Source organism: Phalacrocorax aristotelis, chromosome 1, assembly GCF_949628215.1.
Source record: "Phalacrocorax aristotelis chromosome 1, bGulAri2.1, whole genome shotgun sequence".
In the NCBI taxonomy this organism is placed as follows: Eukaryota; Metazoa; Chordata; class Aves; order Suliformes; family Phalacrocoracidae; genus Phalacrocorax; species Phalacrocorax aristotelis.
The window spans coordinates 23,036,351-23,057,499 of record NC_134276.1 but is presented as its reverse complement, the minus strand read 5'-3'; positions in this window follow the sequence as shown (position 1 = coordinate 23,057,499).

The following is a 21,149-nucleotide window of genomic DNA, read 5'->3' as shown; positions in this document are numbered from 1 at the left end:
CTGTCATTGGGCACCACTGAAAAGAGCCTAGTCCCATCCTTTTGACACCCACCCTTTAGATATTTATAGGCATTGATGAGATCCCCCCTCAGTCTTCTCTCCTCCAGGCTAAAAAAACCCCCAGGTCTCTCAGCCTTTCCTCATAAGGGAGATGCTCCAGGCCCCTGATCATCTTCGTAGCTCTCCGCTGGACTTGCTGAAGGAGTTCCACACCCTTCTTAAACTGGGGGGCCCAAAACCGGACACAGCACTCCAGATGTGGAGTCCTGTACCCCACTCCTTAACAGCTGAGGCTCTGCTTTAACTGGAGACAAAGGTCATGCAGGAGACGCGCCGTTTGGGGGGTGGGGGTGGGGTGTGCGGCCACCTCCCCGCCCCCGCCCCGGCCGGGGAGCGCGCCGCGGTGCCACAGCGCCACCTGGTGGAGCAGGGCTGGCCCTCGCGCTGCCCGGTCCCCTCCCGCCGCCGCCCCGCGGGGGGGCGGGCCTCGCCCCGGCACGCGGCCCCAGAAAGCGGGGGGGGGGGAACCCCCTCCGAGCACGCCTTGGGGGTTGTCGTGGTTTAAACCCGGTGGGCAACTAAGCCCCGCATAGCTGCTTGTTCAATCCTCCCCCCACGTGGGACTGGGGGGAGGGAATTGGAAGGGTAAAAAGTGAGAAAACTTACGGGTTGAGATAAAGACAGTTTAATAATTAATAATTTTTTTTTTATTTAAAAAGAAAAGAACAACTCAGAGAGAGGAAAATAAAACCCAAGAAAAACGTCATGCGAAAGAGCAAAAGAAAACGATTGCTCACTACCAATCAACTGATGCTCAGCCATTCCCCCCGCATCGGCAGCCCCCTCCAACCTCCACTCCCGCCCTGGTTTTATTGCTGAGCATGCTGTCATATGGTATGGGATATCCCTTTGGTCAGTTGGGGTCAGCTGTCCCGGCTGTGTCCCTTCCCAATGTCTTGCGCACCCCTCAGCCTACTCGCTGGTGGGGCAGCGTGAGGAGCAGAAAAGGTGAGAACTTCTCAGCGATAACTAAAACATCCCTGTGTTCTCAACACCGTTTTCAGCACAAATCCAAAACATGGCACTGTACAAGCTACTATGAAGAAATTTAACTCTCTCCCAGCCAAACCCAGTATGTTCTCCTGCAGATAAATGGGGGGCTTGAGACCCCCAGTAACATACAGCTCTGAGAACACTTTAGATGCCGTCACTAACACCCCATGTTGTAACAGGGGGCAGCATGACACACACATGCTTGTGTCGTACGGATTGATCTTAAACCATGGCAGTTCATCAGCTCTGCCCATCAACCTGGAGAGCAAGGTGACTTGGCCTTGGGTTGAGTGCCACACTAGTGCTATTGCTTAGCAAGGGGAGATCTGGATCTGCAAAATCTGGTCCTCATTGCCGTTCAAGTAGTTACCAACCCCTCCCACCCCTCAAGCCTGGAAAAGGTTGGAAACCTTGAAAAACTGTGAAAAGCAATGTCTTTGCTTACAGAACATGCACTTTTCCTGCATATAGGTGACTGGGAGGAGGATTAGCAAGGCATTAGCCTCCTGCACAATCCCAAGCAGTGCTTCTTGGAGAGCAATGAGATTCCCACCTCCTCGGCTTCCAGTCTTGCTGTCTGTATGCAGCACATTTGCACACAGAGGCAAATTAAACTCACCGCTGCCAGAGTTGTTGCAGATCTGCTCCCTTGCTTATATCAGGGATGACTGTAGCCTGTTACAACTCACCTCCTCCTGTTTCCATTAGAAACAGCCATACCTTTTCTTTGAGGTTTTATAAAACTCCTGCTGTAGGTCCCATGGGAAGTAAGGCCAGTCAGATGAAAGAACAAGCTCAGGACATGGGAAGAGACTGAACTGGCGCTCACAAATTGTGGATTATAACCTTGTCCTGCCACACCCGCACATCACCCCCATTTTTTCTACCTGCAAAATGTTAAGAACAAGGAAGCCCTTTTTTTCTGCAGCCGAATGAGGTCCCCAGGAAAACAAACCTGGGCTGTGGAGGCATGGTCCGAAGCTCTACAGGTGAGACCTAAACATTTTGTGGCGAACTGCACTTGTGGGCTCTCCTTTAAGCAGCAGATGTGTAACCTGCACGCAGGCAGTGCGTGCCACCTCCCCGGGGTCAGCAGACCCTGCCACCCTGCCTCCTCTGCCTGTGCACATATAAATGTGCCATTGGAAAAGTTATGAGCTTTTTATTGTCACTTGGGGAGTGAGATATTGAACCATCGAAGTGCTTATTCATTTCTGGTTATCTGATTGTCGTAATGTTTCTAAACTGCCAGGTGAAGGTAACAGATAAACTCCAGCCAGCCTCAGACTGAAAGGCGCCTTTGACGTAGCTAGGGTTTTTTTCATCAGGGGATGATATATTATTTATTGACCCACACAGGGTCACCTGAAAATACTTCATGCTGGGAATCGAAAGGGAAGAGTAAATACTGAAATCAAAGGTCTGCAGGACCTCGTTTTGCCAGTGGGACAGTTTTTCTCTGCCTGTGTGGACATGGTGGACCTGGCCTCATGGCTGGTGGCTCTGGTTCTCAGAAGGAAGAGAAACTCCTGTGCCCTCTGTCATTAAAAGAGGAATAAATGCAGCACACAGCAAAACAGGCAGCTGTGTTATTTATTTCTCAAAGAATTCTCTTTCCTTGTTTCCATAACCTCATGTTTTAAAACCGGCTTGGAGATGGTAAACAGAGATTTCAGGGCCAAACTGCCAAAGCTACTTGAAGGATTGAATGGCAGGGATCTCCTTGGGGATGGTGGGGAGACCCGGCATTGCTGCCAAAGGAGATCAGGCAGGAGGGAGCCTCACTGTTCTCTAGATTTCCCAGGCTTCCTCTCTAAAAACTAATCCAAATGCATCCCCATGAAACACCATTCACATTGTAAAATGAAAAAAAGGCTTTTCCGAGGCTCAGGGGAGTTGTGTGTGTGCAGGGGCTTCAGAGATAACAATTTTCTGAATAAATCTTAGATGTTAGTCTTTCAGTACTTAATTTCAATGGAAGACAGGAGAGACATCCATCTGCTAAAGGGAATATTTACTTCTTCCATTCTGCATCTCGCTTTGCTGTTGCTATGGTCACATGTTGTTATAATTGTCTTTTATTAAAGAGAGTCTCTTTTAAAGACCTTTCTACCCAATGCATCCTGCCAGCTTTCTGGTTCATGAATGTCTATTTACCTATTTAGCCTGTCTGATGATGGCATTTTTAAGTCCTCAGGGTATTTGGTTTCCAAGCACTGATAGAATTAACAGAGAAGTTCCCAGCATGATCATGATTTCCTGAGGTCAAAGGCAAGTTGAAAGTAGTGGGGTTGGATTTTTTTTTCATGTTTGTATTAATAAATAAAAACACTCCTTTCTGAAAAAGAAAACGTGTGAAGATTTTGGCTTTTTATCAATCAGAGATCAAATATAATAGGCTGAAGGAGATTAATTAGTGTAACTCATCTGCTTGGATGCCTTCTGACAGAGTTTTGTCTAGCCTGTTTTTCAAAGGCCGCCAATTGGCCTACTATGGCCTACATATGGATTCTATGATTTCTCTGGAGTCATCAGTACCCTAGGAAAAAATGTCTTAATTTCAAAAGCAAATTGCTCTGCAGCAAAGCCTTGCTGCACCCCAGGCTGGGTGTGAGCAGTGAGCAGTGAGGCCAGTGCCTTCTCCACAGGTGCTGTCCCTTGTGCCTGGCTGTCCTTCCAAAAACAGGATCTCAGGGAATGAAGGGGACGTGTGCTCAGGTTCCATCACAAACTGCAGCTGGGATGTGGCAGCTGGATCTAGAGGCTGGGAAGTGTCCCACGGTTTTTACAGAAGCCAGGTTACTTTTGTCCATCTATTGGTAGAGGTAGAGAATATGATCACTACGCCTTGTGTAATGACCCGATGCTTGCCTGAAGGCTCTTGCCATATCGCTGTCAGTTGTCTTCCTCAAGAGTGCCAAACTTTGCGTTTTATTTTGCATTAATTTTATCTTTCTGCTTTCAGGTCATTTCTGCAGTCAGTCCAGATCATACAACATCCTAATCCCATCTTCCCAAGCACTCCTCCTGGTTTGCTGACATAGGCCAGTTTTATAAGGGTGCCCTTTATTCCATCATCCCCATAATCACGGAATCATAGGATCACAGCACAGTGTGGGTTGGAATGGACGTAAAGATCATCTAGTCAAATCCCCCTGCCATGGACAGGGACATCTTCCACTAGGACAGGTTGCTCAACGCCCCACCCAGCCTGACCTGGAACACTTCCAGGGATGGGGCATCCACAACTTCTCTTGGGCAACCTGTTCCAGTGTCTCACCACCCCCATCATAAATAATTTCTTCCTATATCTAGCCTGAATCTACCCTTTTTTAGTTTAAAACCATGACCTCTTGTCCTATCAATGACCCCACTGAATGACACCTAATCAGAGCAGACCTATGTTAGGCTTCTCTTCACGTGTACCTCCAAGATGGGAAGTTAATTGTTGGTAACTACTTATTAGCCTTGTTTGGTTTGAGTACACAAGGCGGTTGAGCTGGCAGCGTCCCCTCTGCATTAAGTGTGAAATGTTGCCTGAGTTCAGTCTGACCTGGCAGCGGGACAGAACTTTCAAAGAAAATCGTGTCTCTATAAATATCATGAAAGTGGATAGCCGGACAGAGACAAGGACCCTTCTCAGTAACTTGGCTGAGCAAACAGCTGTAGCTGACCTCTTGGCTTGTCAGATGCCAAGGAACCTGCACATATGAGAGCTCTTATGAACCCTCCAGACAAAAGCAGACATGGAGCCAGGCATTATCGCCCTCAATTCTGCAGTCAGTTGCAAGGCAGGTCTGTAGGCAGGCAGGCTTCAGGAGGCCTGGGGCAGAGTGCAACTCCTCAAGCAGCTCCAAATCTGCCTTACCACAGCTTCACCTCCTTTGCTGGGGACAGCTCTGGCTCAGGCAGGGTCAAAAGCAGCATGTTGGTCAAAAGGAATGGGAAGTGGCAAGTCTCACCCCGCAGCAAGGCAATGATGCTGATGGCTCTGTTAGCCAGCAAGTGTGGGCTGCTGGGTGGCCAGTATTGCAAACAATAGCCAAACCCTAAATGAAGCAAACACAGCTCCACAGCTGTGTCTCTCTGCTCCTGAGGTCTCCATGCAATGCCCAAGTGAAAGAATAAGAACTGCTTTATAGCTAAGGCTGTGTCCAGTAAAGGCTAATGGGCTGTTAACCCCTTCATACACAAAGTCTGGGCTCTGTCCAGCTCAGCACGTACTTGCCTACCGCGGTCCAGCCATCACATTCAGCACTCCTGCTGAGGCACTGTGTCATGCCGGTGGGACCTGCTGCAGCTGAGGCCTCCCCAACCTGCGTTGCCATGGCAATCTGTGCTCCAGCCTCATCCCTCTTGGTCACCTGGCACACAGCAGGTCTCACCTCCTTATTCTCATGTCTCTCATCCCTCCTGCCCTGTTCACCATAGTGCAGGAAGCCTCCATGGTCCCAGCTAGACTCTCCACAGTAGCTGCTGTCTCAGAAGCCCTGTTTTTAGGGGGAGCATCCGTCCTTGCTTTTGTTGGACTGCTTTGCCTCGGTTTGCTTGGCAGCTGTGGTGAGCCGTGCTGCGGCTGCTTGGGCACCGCAGCAATCACATCTGACCATTTGTATTAAACAGTGGGTCTGCAGAGCCAGGATCAGAGGCCAAACTCAAGTGCCTTTAATGATTGGGATCTTTGTGCTCAGAGGTTGCTGCAAGGGTAAAATAATAACGGGGCTGCTGACATTTTGCTAGTGTTGCAAAGTGTATTAGCTTTCAGTGGAAATGGGAAAGAAAAAAAAAACCAGCACTCAGCTCTGTGCTGCTGAGTTAATTGGGCAGAACTAGAATAGTTTTATCTGGCCCGGTACCAGTCACTGATCATCTGCTCCTAAAATCTGCCTACCTCTAGGTGCCACCTCCACCACGTCTGTCGTTGTGCATAGCTGTTTTGAAACACAATGTGGATGAGAAAAACAGATGTTGGAGAGGCAATGGTGAGATTGTATAGTCAGAAACTCACCTTTCTTTTCCCTGAGGTGAGGATGTAGGAGGGGAGATTGAGGGAGTTGTGTTACTCCTCCCAACCCTCAGCATCCCCAGGTGCAAGAAGCACTGCCAGACCCTTGACAAGGGAGCAGCTACAAGAGTACAACTCAGTCCCATGTTCAACTGTGTGATTATTTGCAATTAGCTGTGTGTAAATCCAGAAGCTGGAGTATGATGGGAGTTACCTGACCCAGTTCCCGAGCAGTTCTCAAAATATTTAGAGAAGCACTGCTAGTCAATAAACCAGGATGGTACAAGGATGATGGTGAGAATGTAGGAGTGGCCATACCAAGCCAGCCCAGCATCCTGTCCCCAGCAGATGGCTGAAGAGAGAAGGAGGCTATTTATTCTTGTTAAGGTTGTGTTGATGCCCATCTCCGTCTTGGAGAAAACCAACAGAAGTGGCTCAAGGACAAGCAGAAGGACCAAGCAAGTATATTGAGATGTTTACAAAAAATCTGTTCCATCACACAGCAATCTATGGCTCAGGGGCCTCTGGGGCCTTTGCACCTAAGACACCTCCCCAGGGATTTCACCTCTCCAAGGATGTCCACAACATATGTGAACTCATGCACATTTACCTTACATCCATAATGCCCTCTCACAGGGAGCAGCACAGATTTAAACACTGTGCAACTGTATAAATTCCACACTGCACAAAAATAAACTTCATTCTTTTTTTCTTGAAATTGCAGCCTTCTGGTTTTGTGTGAGTTGCCTTAGCTCTTGTATTAAAAAAGGCTGATGGGTGGTTCCTTCCTCACCTTCTCCATGTTGTTTGTCGTTTATAATCCTCTAGCATATTCTCCCGTCTGGTTTTTGGGCTAAGGAGTTCTCTCTACCTGTTTTTTCCATGCACAGAACCTTTCTGTACCTTTGGTCATCTTTGTCAGCTTTCTCCATATCTTTCTAGCCGTAAAGCTAGAAAAAAAAACCCCTCCCTTTTACCTGTCTATAACGCTGGGTAAATGCTAAGTAAGGCCAATGTGTACCATTTATTAAGCCCAAGGGAAATCTTTGGAGGTGTATGAACCCTACAACACTGAGGTGCACACAGAGCATGCCCCTGTTCATGGGAGAGCAGACTCAGAGCAGACAGGCCATAGTGGAATCCAGAGTGGGAAAGGAAGGAATATCTACAGGACAAGACAGTAAGCAAAATCTCATCTCCATAGGGACACAGCATCCTGTCACAGCCTGAAATAACCAATTAGGGACGTGAAATTCTCTGTACTGAACGCTGGAGAACACCTGCTAAACCCCTGGAGGGGGACATTTTAAATGTGGGAGGGGTTGGACACATCATTAGAGTGACAAACAACATTTCTAGGGCTCCCTCGAACCAGGAGATCAACCTGAGCCAAAGGGCTAAGCCACTCTGCAATCTCCAGCTGTGTGCAATGAAATGCAAAGAGCCTGTGCTGTCAGTTACAGGTGAGTGCAATATTTACGTGCCTGCCTTAAAGTCCCAGCAGGGTTTGGGTTATACAAGGAGAAGTCTTTAGGTGTGTGGCATGCAGTCTGGGCTCAGTTCATATGATAAGGCAGCCTGGATCTTAACATGGGATCCTCCTGGATTCTTTGTGTGGTCTTGGGAGGCGTGACTTTCTTCTCTAATGGCTGTCATTGAAACATATAACTACAAAAACTGACACTCTTTTATACACAAACCATAGACATTTTTTTGCTTCCTAGAGCTAGGAGAGGCATCTGCTGTTCAGAGTGGCTTTGCAGGCCCCATGTGCTGGGGACATCAGCATTAATGAACCACAGACCAAGCCATCGCAGCACCTTCCTCTAATACTTTCCCCAATTTTGCCTGCTCAGCTCTCTGGCTAATGCATGTCTCGAGGATGGCAGAGATGCGAGTCCAGTGCCTGCCTGAACACATTTCAATCTGTGTCTCCATCTTGCCAGGAGAGGTCTGTATTGCCTGCTGCGCAGCTAGTTAGTGTATGTAAGAAAGAAAGAGAGCAAAAAACAGTTCTAGGGCATCTGAGTGTCTGAAGAGGAAAAGAACTTTATTAAATAAGGGAGCAATTTTTGTGCCCCATTGCAGGTGTCTCTGCTCCAGGCAGAGCCCAGCTGTATGCTGGGTGAGACTGCTTCTCGTTTTGTGCTGCAGGAGGAGCCCCAGGCCCCCTGGCTCAGAGGTGGACCCTCATCTGGCCAGGTGACCCCTTCCCCACAGCCTGTCTTCCTGACTTTAAGGAAGGCAGAAGAAAAGGTCACCATGGGAGATGTTTGGTAGGAATCAGGCAGGCCAGGGATGCTGTTTCTTGTCCTTAGGCACCAGCCTTCTGGCACCTCAGTGTGCTGTCATTTCCTCCTTGGCTGCTTCCCTTACTATGGCACAGAGATCAGCTAAACCAAAACTGTGTGGTCATGTCTTTATGTGATGAATGTTGAGGCTTAATGACATAAGTGTAGGCACCGTTGCCTTGAAAATGTGTTGCTAAGAAGCAAATGGCGAGGCTGAAAAATGCAAAATACAGGCAGCAAAGGAAAACACAAGCACAGCTATGGAATGAAGGAAGGAAGGAGCTGTGCTCATAGCTCCCTATAATCAGATACTGCAATGTTTAAAACCTTATTTTCAGGAAGATCCCAAAGACATTTGTATTTGAGGGTGTAACAGCCAGGTTCTATCATCAATAAACATTTTAACCACAAAGTAGAAATCAGCAAGTAAATGAAAGGAACAATTCAATAATGTCTTCAGCTTCTGCTCAGGGACCTTCTTGGAAGGCAAGGGGGAAGGAGTGGGATGGATGAACATGGGACGGAGCCTGTCTGAGGCAACATTACATTTTTTTCCCATGTTATGCTTGGAATACACTTAGGTGGTCAGTGAAGAGCGTTTGAAACATCTGCTTGCACCTCAGCAAAGGAGGGAATGGAGTACAGAATATTTTAACTTTTCATAACAAATACTCCAAAGGTGCTCTGAGCTGCATGCAATGACTTCTACAAAAGGTATGAGCATTTATAGTGCTCTACATACTTAGTGTGCCATGCAAACACCAGCTAATTAATCTAAGTAATATCATAAACCAAATTAAACCATTTATCTTTCCACAGATAAACCAACAAGCAAAGTTAAAGAAAATAATCTCCCTAATAGAATTCTTATTTGAAAGGCGAAACTGTTGCGGTGTTTAATTTATTTCTCCAGAATAAAGAAATTTCCTGGTATTTCTGCTATAGATGAGTGCAGAACAAACGGAAGGGCTGCACTACATTCACTTGAAAGGTTTGTTTTTCCCTCCGGTGTTACACCAACATCAACTCCTTGTTTTCTGAAGCATTTCTTTTTTCAACTAGTGTAAGCACTTGGAGAGCTGGAGTCCTAATTCCGGTGATTGCTCCTTCACCTATTGCCTTCCTCTTTCATATGCATACAAAAGAAGACTTAACAATACACACAAAAATATTCTGATGCTGAAATTAGGTTCAGCTGCCTTTCTGTTCCCCCCACCCGCTTCGCCTAAGCTAAATGAAGTGTTCTTTCACGCGTTCATCCAGCCTAGCAATCATTGTCTAGGAGCTGGGCATTTATTTCATTGCAGTCTTCCAGTCTCTCTCCTGAGCACATGAGTGAGAGCATGAGCCGGAGCTGGCCATGTTAATGGGAGGCCACACCTCTCACTGCCTCTGCAAACCCACACCTGGGCTTTGGCTGAGCCTTACTTAGCTGAATAAAGGCTTTGAGGATGTAGCCATATAAACGAATGTAAACACTATATAACAACTAATCTTCATTGTAGAGGAGGAAGTAATGCAGGTTTATGAGCGGGAAGGTCAAGGAATGTTATCCGCTTTTACTCAGGAGTTTTGTGGTCTCCATTTACATTTTGTCCATTTGCTTTTCTATTGACACTGGCTTGCGATAGAGGAAATGCATGCAAAGATCAGATTGCCAGTCAAGAGCCTGACAAAGGAAGGAAACCGTCATTGATTACAAGGGACCTGATTTGGCATTCCTCATGGAGCTCCCTGCCCCACTGTGGAGCTCCCTGTCCCTTTGCTGGCTGCTTTAGGTACTTCAGGAATGCAGAGTAGAGCCTCATGCTTGTCCAGGGCTGGCAGTGGGTGTCTGGTGTCGCTTGCAGGCTATCTGTCATGACCATGCTTGGTCAACTTCAACTGCAAGAACTAGCTGAAGTGGTTCTGGGTTCTGGTCATTCGAAAGAGAACTGGGCTTCACCCACAGCAGTGTCCCTGCATGCCTGTTTGCTGACCCCTCAACCAAAGCGGAACCAAGAAGGGTCAGAAGGGGATTCTGCCTCCATCATGCTCCCATCATCCACCCCCAGTGTATCATGTTTCGGAAAATTTTTTAATATAATGGCACATAGAGAGAGTGACAATAGGTACTTCTAATGATTCTGATCTCATTACAAGAGTTATTCTAACTGTTCATCTAACAATGGAACACATTTGCATACTATTATAGATCCATTATATGAGTATATATACACACAGACACACACAGTTATATACCAAGACTAGCCAGCTTAGAGTCATATTTGTTTTTTAAACACTTGTTTTCCAAAAAGTTATGATAGCATGCTTTGTAAGACATGGGAAAAATTCCTGGAGTTTATGATTCTAAAACAAAACAGGTAGAAATTTAGACCAAGGAAAAAAAGTTTGCATGGGATCCACAAGTAAGGGGAAAGTTATATGCTTCGGAAATTAACAATTTAAAAGATAACCGCTTGGGTTTAGGATAAGCACTGGCACTTAACACTCAAAAGATTATACGGCATCAGTTCAGTTCAGATTTGCAGATTCTACTCTCAGTCTTGGGGTCCAAAAGTTAAAACTCCAGTTGTCTCCAATTTCAGATTTTTGTCTGTGAACAAGAGACTGGAATCTGGTCTTGCACACTTGTCCATTACAGAAGTTAGAGAAATGCTAACCCAGCCTGATCGCTCTTGCTTATTTTTGCTCTTGGTTTTAAATGTAATAGTAGGGAATTCTCTGCCAATGCAGAGAAAATCAGGAGTACTGGGCCGTAGTACGTGTTGAGTGAATAGCCTACCAGAAGAGAGGCTTTTCCCCTGCAAAGGGTTTTCTAAGCACGGGACAGATAAACTTTCCCATTGGCATAGGCACATGCGTGCATGCACACACACAGAGCTGGCCAAAGCCTCAGGGACTTTTGCCACCATCCTGTTAATCATTATCAAAGCAGAGCTGTATTCTTTGAGATCTCTGACCTGTTTTGCAGCCCTGAAGGGTTTATTGCAGCCAGCACAACCTTGGCCGGTGTTTGAATTGCGTGCTGACTTCCAGCCAGCTGGCCGTCGTTCAGAGCTCAGCGATACGGAGCGTTGCAGGACTGCCCGTTTGTACTTCTTGGCCTCTTGGGAACATGGAGCAACTCCTGCTTCCACCAGCCAAGGGGGAGCAGGTGGCCCAAGGGACGTGGGGCGAGGAGGAAGCAGCCAGGTAAATTTCCCTGGGTGATAATGAGGTCATGTGGATGTTGTGGCTGCAAGAACATGGAATCAGGTCTGAAGAGTAGTCACGTGAAATGGGATGGTGCAAGGAGAGCCTCTGTCTTCAGTGGACTGCACTGAACACATGAAATCTCAGCCTCAAATCTTACAAGATTCACACATACAGAAAAGACTTCTAGAAGTCTTTCTTTAAGTCCATTTATTTTCTTTCTGTTCTTTTCAGGGCTCTGGAAGCTTTTCCTGAAGCCTTTGGTGATTTGCTGAAGCCTTGAACTTCAGGCAGAAATTAATTCAGTATTGAATTCATTCAAGAATTTAAGTGGTGTCTTATTACTGTTGTCCTAAATTGTAAACCATTTCAAACAAAGAGGAATCAGAACTATTTTGTCAATCGTCTTGATTAGCCAGTGTCTTGCTGGCTCTTGCATATCCTTTCTGGTTGGTGGCTCTCAGGGTAGACATCTGGTTCAAATTCCATGAAAGTGAGACAGTAAAAAAATCCATAAAGAAGTGGAATTAGGAGTTCAAACCCAGCAGCCTTGCTGGGTAAGGGGCCCATGACTAGGTAATCTTTAAAGATCCCTTCCAACACAAACTGTCCTATGGGTCTGTGAGTCTACAATAAGTGTGACCATGTAGTCACTCAGGGAAGCTCCTCTTTGGAGCACATTCCCAAGAAGGCATAAATAAAGAAAATGGTTCCTTCTTCGCAGTCCTGGCAACTGAGGAAAATCACCTGCACCAATTCTAAGAAAGGGCACCAGCCATGCTACACAGAAGGCATCTCCATGAGGTCAAAAGGAGGGAGCAGAGATAACTATCTCTGACATGAGAGTTTGCCCTTCTGAAGAGCATGGTCCCTCTACTCTGACTAGCAGCACAGCTGCTAAGGCTGAGAGATTTATTCTTCTATGTTTTTCTAGAAAGTGTTAGGAAATGGAAGGATATTTATTTCCCACCATCACCCCAGTAAAGTTTCATCCAGTTTTGTCAAACCTCCATACATCTGTGCCTACATAAGGCACAGAGCTATGAGTAACAGTGAGCATGTAGTCACAGACAGCAAACCCAGTATCAACAGCAGCAAGGCCTGTCAGCTAGGCCAGGCAGACTTGCTTTCTGCTTGAGTTAATCAAACCCCTCTAAAAGCTTCCAGAGAGCTCAGGGGGTTGCATAGTGCCAGATCCTGGCTGCTGAGGTTCACACTTTGATGGGGCTGGAGCTAATTGAAGGGATTTGTCTTGTTCCAGGATGCTGAGCCCTTGCAGAAAAGTCTGTGCTGCCGTCAGGATGATATCTACTGTAATCCTTCTTTCTTCAAAACACAGAAAGGTGTGACTTTTTCATAAAACCAGGAAAGGGCGCTATTGATTTTTTTGTGTGTGTGAAACAGCGGTACAATTTTGAGCCTCCCCTGCTGTCTCACCAGTTCAAATCCCAATGCTTTGCAGAAACGACAGTTCTGCATGGTATGAAATCACTTGGCACTCACTGGTACAAAGAAGGCTGCACACTATTGACGAAAGCCTTTAATCAGTTACAGCCAGCTGCCTGGGTACGTTCGCTGAAAACCTTTGAAATTTTGGGGGTTGAATCACTTTGGTTGTATTTATCCATAATCTTTTTCAGCATTACTCAGGAGTTTGCAGTAAGCAAATTTTACTCATTAGGGATAATGAACATAATTCACGTGTAGTTCCACTCCATTTTACCAACTACATCACAGGTAGTTGTCCTTAAGGTATAAATTATACATGGTCAGTAAAGGCTTATTTTACTGCAGTCAATAAGATATGAAGGCACTGTGTGCCCAAGAAAGAACAATTTAGGGAAGTTAAGAGCTATTTCATGAATGCAAGAACAAAGCTCACTTCCAGCATCTCTTTGCACTGTGGCTTCTCTGATGCCTAAGAAAAGGCAGCATAGGTCCAGTGGGGACACAAAGTATGTAAAACTTTGCCCCACTGAAGCCATCTTTAGATCTTGAAAATGGAGCTGCTTGATAACTGGAGAGAGGGTGTTAGCATGCATCGAGGGCAGTGAACAGCCATGCACTTCCCTGTGAGTTGTCTTTTGGGGATATTCCTGAAGGCCAGCAACCGTCCTTTCAGAGGGGAAACATCCAGTTCACCCCCATGGGACAGAAAGGTGAAGTCTTTGCAAAAAAAAATCGCTGTGGGGACACTTCCCCAGTTCTCACTGGAAGCAAGGGGTGGTTTTTTTCCAGTAACACTTGATCTCCTAATCTTCATCATGTGCAAGAGCAGAACAGAATGGCCGCCATGACCTCGTTGAGCTGGTCTAAACAGAGAGCTCTGCATCCTCGGCAAACTTCTTCAAATTCTGCTTTTAAATGACCCTGTCCTGGAAGCTTTGTAAATCCCGACTCACCTTGGCTAATGTTTGGTGGGACAACACACCACACTGATTCCAGGTACCTCAAACTTTAGTTTTTAATAGCATTTGGCACAGAGTCCCTCTTGGCATGTAGCAAAGCAGGAGACCATCTACACTGCGCTGAACTTCAGATGGTTTAAGGAAAGCATGTTTGCTCTTCCCTTGATATCGGTCTGCATGGAGGCAATGATGCCACTGGTACATTTTACTAGTGGAGAGTATAGCACAGGATGCTGTGTATGTTTTTCTCTGCCCCCCAAGAAGGGAGCACTGTAGGTATATAGCCCAGTACACAACATGCAGAGATGGACTCACGTTACTTTTGTAGGTACCCAGCTTAGCTGTTGTGACCACCATGGTGGCTAAGGCCAAGAAGGTGATGAGCAATCCAGAATGCTCTCCAGGGCTGCCAGACATTACCTCCTTCCTCTGTTGAAGGTAACACTTAAATGAGGCACTTTAAGCAAGCAGCCTAAATGCAGACCATAGCATAGAAAGATAGGATAGAGGCAAGTAAGAGTGTGAAGGGTGTAAGGGCAGGAAGTAGGAGAAATGATACCAGAGACAAAGGCCTGCCAGGATAATGCAGGCTTGCAAAAAGAAGCAGAAAGGCAAGAATGAGAAGTATAGAAGTGGAAAAGTCTGGAAGAGAGTGAAAGAAATAGAGGTGAGCAAAAGGGTTAACTTTGGTATCAGTTTTCTTTGAACAGGGAGGGTGGAGAAAAGCTGAAAAGAACAGAGGAATGAAGAACAGACAGCAGAGTCTCTGGTCCTCCGATTTAGAGGACACATATAAATGCTTCGTCACAAAGCACTTTCATTTTCTAAAACTGCCCGGTCATGGTGCAGAAAGCACTTGTGCCATTGCTGTTTGGTCTCGTACAGGATCCCTCTCGTTCCCGGCGCAGGGTGCTGAGCTCCAGTGGGTGCTTCCGCAGACCCTGTACCATGGCCTCAGCACCACCATTTCTCCTGTAGTCAGAAGACATGCTTTTTCATGCAGATAATTTAACGTGATGTTGTGGTCCCTCATCCTACAGCTCCCCAGTGGAAATCCTTGGTTGGAGTCATGCTGTTTGGAGCAGGAGGTTCCCGTCCTCGTTAGTTTATTTGATTCAATCCCTTCTTTCAAATCCAAAAGCAAGTCCTGGAAGAGCAATTTCATGACCTGTGGTCACCTTCAGAGCACTGAGGCTCACTAGAGGCCACCCATGCAGGACGCTGGACACTGCCTTTGCACCAGTGTGTACAAAATGCCATGACTGTCACATTTTCTGTAAACTACCACATGCCAGAGTAAGTATATTGTCTGTGTCCCTCTGAGTGGTGTTAGATAATGTGTGAACATTTAAAAGACCTTTTTTTAAATTTGTTTCTGTAGAATAACATAACCTGATACAGGGACAGAGCAAGTTCACAGAATTAAGATGTGCTGCAAAGTGACAGCGGCTGATCAATCAGCTGACTAATTGACTCTGACTGCAGCAAGTAGAGATCCTTCTGTCCTGAGTTTGCTTCCAATGAAGCGGGGAAGAGAACTGTGTCACCTAAATGGCATGAGGCATAGGCTGGCCAGTGCAATCAGTTGCTTCACTTAGTTGCCGTCACTGATGGGAAAACACAGACAGTTCTGTAGTATCGCTGGAACCTTTATCCAAGATGTTGCATGCAAAAAAATATGTAGGATTAAAAGTATTTTGTATTTTTGATATATTTCTGAAAAGTAATTATTTTATTACCTAATCAAGGTATATAGTAGTGTTTTATTACCAAATCTGAAATTTATTACAGTTGTTTTGTGGTTATACCAAGGGTTGAATTGGTTCTTTATTACTATAAGCAGCTGATAACACATACCTAATTAAGGTATCTTTGTATCTATCTGTCTTGTTTGGAATTGTTCCAAAACCAAGTTCTTGCTAGTACTGAACAATTGTTGTTATTAGTGACTTAAGTGACATGAAAAAAGACTGAATTAACAGGTAGAGAAGATGTGATTGCACCACCAAACTTCTAAGTAGTTTGATTGGTAAATAATGCAATAATACCAATTAGAACATCACAGCTGCTTATCTCGTAGAAGTCACACAATAAAATAAATATGTAGCTGTTAATATATCTTGATATGGTAGGGTGCAGACCACACGATTTAAATTACTTATAAGAAATAATTAAGCTTCTTTATTATATCAGACATCAGAAAGATAAGTGGTCTGCACCTCAACTTAGTGAATGCATCATCACAAAAAACAAACAAATAAAAGTGTAAGCCAGGTGATTTACCAGATATTACTTTGTGTTTCTGAGTTCCAAGTAATATTTTGTGTGTTATTTTGTGTCTTTGCTGAAAAAAGATCCCAAAGATAGCTGGAATATGCATGAAAAATGTAGTCTCATGGCACCAAATGGAGAAGGATTTGATCTGGGCTCTAACCAGAAGAAGAGCTTTGAGTTGGGAACTCAAAGCTCATATTTTCTTATAGCTTTTCCTGTGCATTCAGAAAATCAAGGGTTTGAACCCTCTGTGTAAATAACAAGGCTGCAGCACATACCCACCTATCCCTAGCAGCAGTTTGCTTTTCCAGCTGCATCTCCCGGGCCAAAATTGTTCCAAAGAACAAGAAATATCCCAAGTGATCAATGTGGTGCCTGGAGAAGTACAGCTGTTTAACTTCTACCTCAGGAAGATCATGGCGCTAATGTGGACACCATGCTTCTGAGAGGTGCTCCGTGCTGCTGAAGTAAGCAGAAATGATGGCACAGCACCGCAGCCTGATCGTATTCTTGAGGCTTAGGTGTCTCAGGTGGACACTGGAGGCACCTCATTTTCTATTTGAATTTAATCTTTTGGAAAATATTGGGAAAGAAAAATAAGCATGGAGAGCATTCAAGGCAAGGCAATTTAGTTTCCTTATAAAGAAAGTAAGGAAGAGGCAGGATCTATTACTTGCCCAGAGTCAGAGTTGCAGTAACTGGGGAAAGTGGGAACAGAAATTGGGTTTCATTATTTCCCACCACACACTCAGCCATGGGACGAAAAACAGAGAATCTCACAAAATTCATCAAGGCTAGGAATAAAAGGAACAAAAATATTTCAGCTCAAACATCCATTTCTTCCTTATTCTAGAAACAGTCCCACCATCTATTTGTAGACAACTTTTTCCTTCTTCAGTTATAACTTTATTCAGTTCCTCTGCTCCTCCCCTCTTCTTCCTCCTACCCTGGGGCTGGCAAGTGGGAAAGGTAAATGGTGAAGGCCAGTACCTGCCACACAAACTCAGCAGGCAGGAGGGCTGGTGAAAATTCCCTGCTCCCAGCATTTATGGCAGGGTGCAATCGGTGGCTTGTGTTTGCTATTTAAACAGCCTTGGAGTTAGAGGGAAGGTCTTCCTCAAGAAGCTGCTGACTCCTGAAACCCGATGTCCTGCTCCTTATCAGGCCAGTTTATGATGGGTTTCATAAATGTTTTATGGGACCTTGATGACTGCATCACTGAGCAGGGTGGTGGCAGCTGCCTCCAACTTTGTGCGTTGTTGACAAAAGATCAAAGACCAGATTTACCACCCTGATAAGATTGGATGGATAAGAATCCCGAACTGACTTTTTTTCCCCGTTTCCTGCACGGACAAGCACGTTGCAGAATTCACTGAGACAGGCTCAACCCTGAAGAACTTATTTGGACAAAACTCCTAGCAATTTCTACATCCCTTCCCTTAGGCCTAGTGGAGATCCCTTGAAATGGTCAGTAAAGTTTGAGGCCGTTGACGATTTAGGGTGAGCCACTGCTTTTACTGAAAAACCCTTTTTCAGAGGGTCCCTGGATAGAGGAGTGCTAAAGGAATCCTTTGTCTTGGTGGGGTCAGGTAGATGGGAACCACCATGGCATTGCCAGCTTGCCAATTTTTTAAAGCTTTGGTGCACAAGGCCTCCCTCCAGCTGTTGCAGAGCTCCAGCTTGCTCCTCTGTGTGGTCCTATGGGATCTGCTGACCAGTGGTGTCCCACCGGCTGAGATCAGTGGAGGCAGCAGCTGGGAACACGGGCTGCATGACAGAGGCCGGCCAAGCCTGTCACGCATAACGTGTCTGATTTTCTAACCCCAGAAAGGTCCTGGGGTTGGTCTGAGCCGAGGCTTGAGATGGTACTTGTCCTACAGAAGGAGATGTCTCTCCTGAACATGTCCAGCAGCACATCTTGCACCAGGAGCACTGACTCCCACGCTGGGCACTGCAGTCCTGGGACCTAAAGGCTGCAACATGAGGGGGCCACTCAGAGCTGCCAGAAGCACATTATACCTGCCACGATTTAGGGTAGTAGATGTGTTAGCAAGCTAAAGAAAGCAGGCAAGAAGGCAGGGCTGCAGTGTGTTTCAAACATAACTAGAAGTCAGAAAAGTTGACTTCTGTTACTATTTTTTGCTGTAAACTTTCTGGCTAATTGTCAAACAAATGTATGCCTCTTTTCCTTGCCTGGGAAGTGAAATATTTTTAGTTTCTTATCAGAGGATTATTTCATTATTAGTAGAAAAACTTTCTGAGACTGCTAAAAATAAGATATTGTAGAGACACTGGGCTCAGTCAGTGTTTGTTGATTTTTTTTTAAGAAATGTATGAGCAAAACAACTGTCCTTCAGTGACACAGAGGGCATGCCTGTACCCTGAAGTCTGTTTCCCAGGAAGCCTGACTCATCACTCAAAAAATGTCCAGTAACATGGGTTATGAGACCAAAATATCTCAGAAATTGCCTTCAGAGCCACCTGACCAGCAGAAAGGATGGCTTAGAGCAGTAGGCTGGCCCACAGCACTTAAGTACAGGGACAATATGAAATAAAGAGAGGTAGTGGGATCTAAATTTCCACCACCAAGTTCTCAGAGCCAGATCCCACAGTAGGCTGGAGAAAATCTGTTTATTCACTGCCAGCTGTACCTGAACAGAGAGAGACTGATGTTCCTCTGCTTGGAGAGCAGGGAAAGACAATCTGACCTCATTAGGAAAGATTTAGATTTTTTCAAGCTACCAAGTGTCAAATAACAGTTGGGCAAACAAGTGACTCCCCCAGGCTTGAAGTGTGTAGTTCGTGGGGAGCTGCTGTCTGTTTTGTGAGTTATGTTTTCTTCACTGAAAAGGAAAGATGAAAAAAAGCTCAAGTTTAACATTTTTCCCCTGTTCCTGATGCCAGAAGCTTGCTTCTCTATAGCTCAAAGAAAGATAATTCTGTGGAAAAGTAGGGCTTGGCAGCCATGAAGCAGCCTGTCAAGTGGAGATGGTTGGGCTTTATGCCCTCTTTGTGGAAGTATAAGTAATTCCACAAAGTGATGGAGAGTCAAAAATCAACCCCAGTGACCTGAAGTACCCGAGGGATTTGGTTTTTGAAAACAGCACATGGAAAATAAACATATATAATCTAGCATGGTTCTGTATGAACTAATAAAGACAAATATCCTGCTATACGCTTAGGTAATCATTTGGCTTCCAATTAATTAATCCCCATGCTTGTTTGCTGCTATGGGAAGTAGAGGTAAGGCTCTGCATGGGGTTTGGTGGTGCAGTAATCATTCCCACATGAGCAGGAGCACCAGCCCCACCATCAGCCCCCGAGCTTGGTCCGACTCTGTCCCAGGGATTGGTCAAAAACTGATGCTGGGGAGAACTGCTGCTCCCCATGGGTTGTGAGGCCCCATCGTCCTGGGCTGCAGAGCTCTCTGTGCTAAAAACATGCCAAGCCATGATGTTGCTTGGGTCTGCTTCTCCTCTGTGGTGTAAAAGCTCATTCCCAGGGGAGAGGCAGTGGGGGAAGCAGCCCCGTCTGGGGCAGGTCTGGCGGGGCGGGAGGGCAGGCAGCAGAGCCAGCGCAGAGGCAGCCAGCGCTGCCTTTTATAGCGAGCGCAGGCAGGTGGACGCGGATCTTTATCTTCTCCTAACTTGTTTTCTAAACATTATCAACTCAGATTACTGTCCACGAATTTCACTCCAAAACTTGGGAGTAATAGGCTTTTACAATGCAGTAAAGAAAGATATTAACTGGTTCGGGGATTGACTAGACAACCATTTACACCACTCGTTTATCAATATTGCCATAATTTGACACTTCTGAATGGAGAAGGATTGTAAAGTGCCTGCAGACCCTGTAAAACATGTTAAATGGAGATTAGTCTTACTGCTTAGTTTAAGCCTAGTAAAAGATAATTAAATTGACTGATGCAGCTGTAAATCTCACTTTTATCAAATCCTGGCTCTCTTTGTCCTTATGATTTTACAGCATCATTAATGTTGTTGTGACAATATCATTAATCTCCTCCTGCTGTTCAGAAAATGAAAGGCAACCAGCAGACACTATATAAATCAGCTCTCCCTTCACTGGCTTTACCTTTTCTCTCTTTTTGACTCTCATACAACTCAGACATACATTTCATTCATGCGGTGATTTCATAAGCTGAAAATTAGTTGTAAATATACCATACTGTTTCTTTCATTGTTGCTTGTGTGAAAAGGTTTTATTAGATTATTTTTTTTTCTTTTTAGTTTTGTGAAGCAAAAGGAGATTAGGAATAATTCTTCAGTGTTCTTCAGTGTTTTGGTTTCTGTTTTTTTTTTTTAATTTAACTCTTTGTGTCAGCTGTACAACACGAGAGACTGTCAAGTGTTCAATTGGAGGTACACTGCTGTTTTGCAAATACTGGGAACTCCAGCTTAAGTTATCAGTGACACATTTTTATTTTTCCCGATTGGGAAGAATTAATTAGGCAGGAATGGTTGACTATTTTCCACTTCCATTTTCCAAATGACGACTGGGACTGAGCTGGGCTTGGGGAGGAGGTGAACAGTCTGTATGGGGAACTTGTTGCCCAACAGCACTGCATAAGAGATCCCAATGTAGTAACTGGAGCCACTCAGCATGCAGAAGGCTTTGCACTTCTGCAGTTCCCAGTGGGCAGTATAGATGTGACAGGGAGTTTAGCTATTTGGACTTAGGCCAGCCATCCTACTTGCTTTCTGGGCCTAAGGACTCACTCTGGTCCTTTTTATATGCTAGCCTAGATAGAGCCACTGCATGTTGCAGGTTCAGGCTCACCAAGGGGAAGCTAATCTGCAGGGCATAGTTACAGAAAGCTGGGGTGATGGTAGGTAATGGATGCTCCAAATTCCTATGATAAAGAACCAACAGGCTTTTAAGAGATGACTGATAAAAAGTCATTAG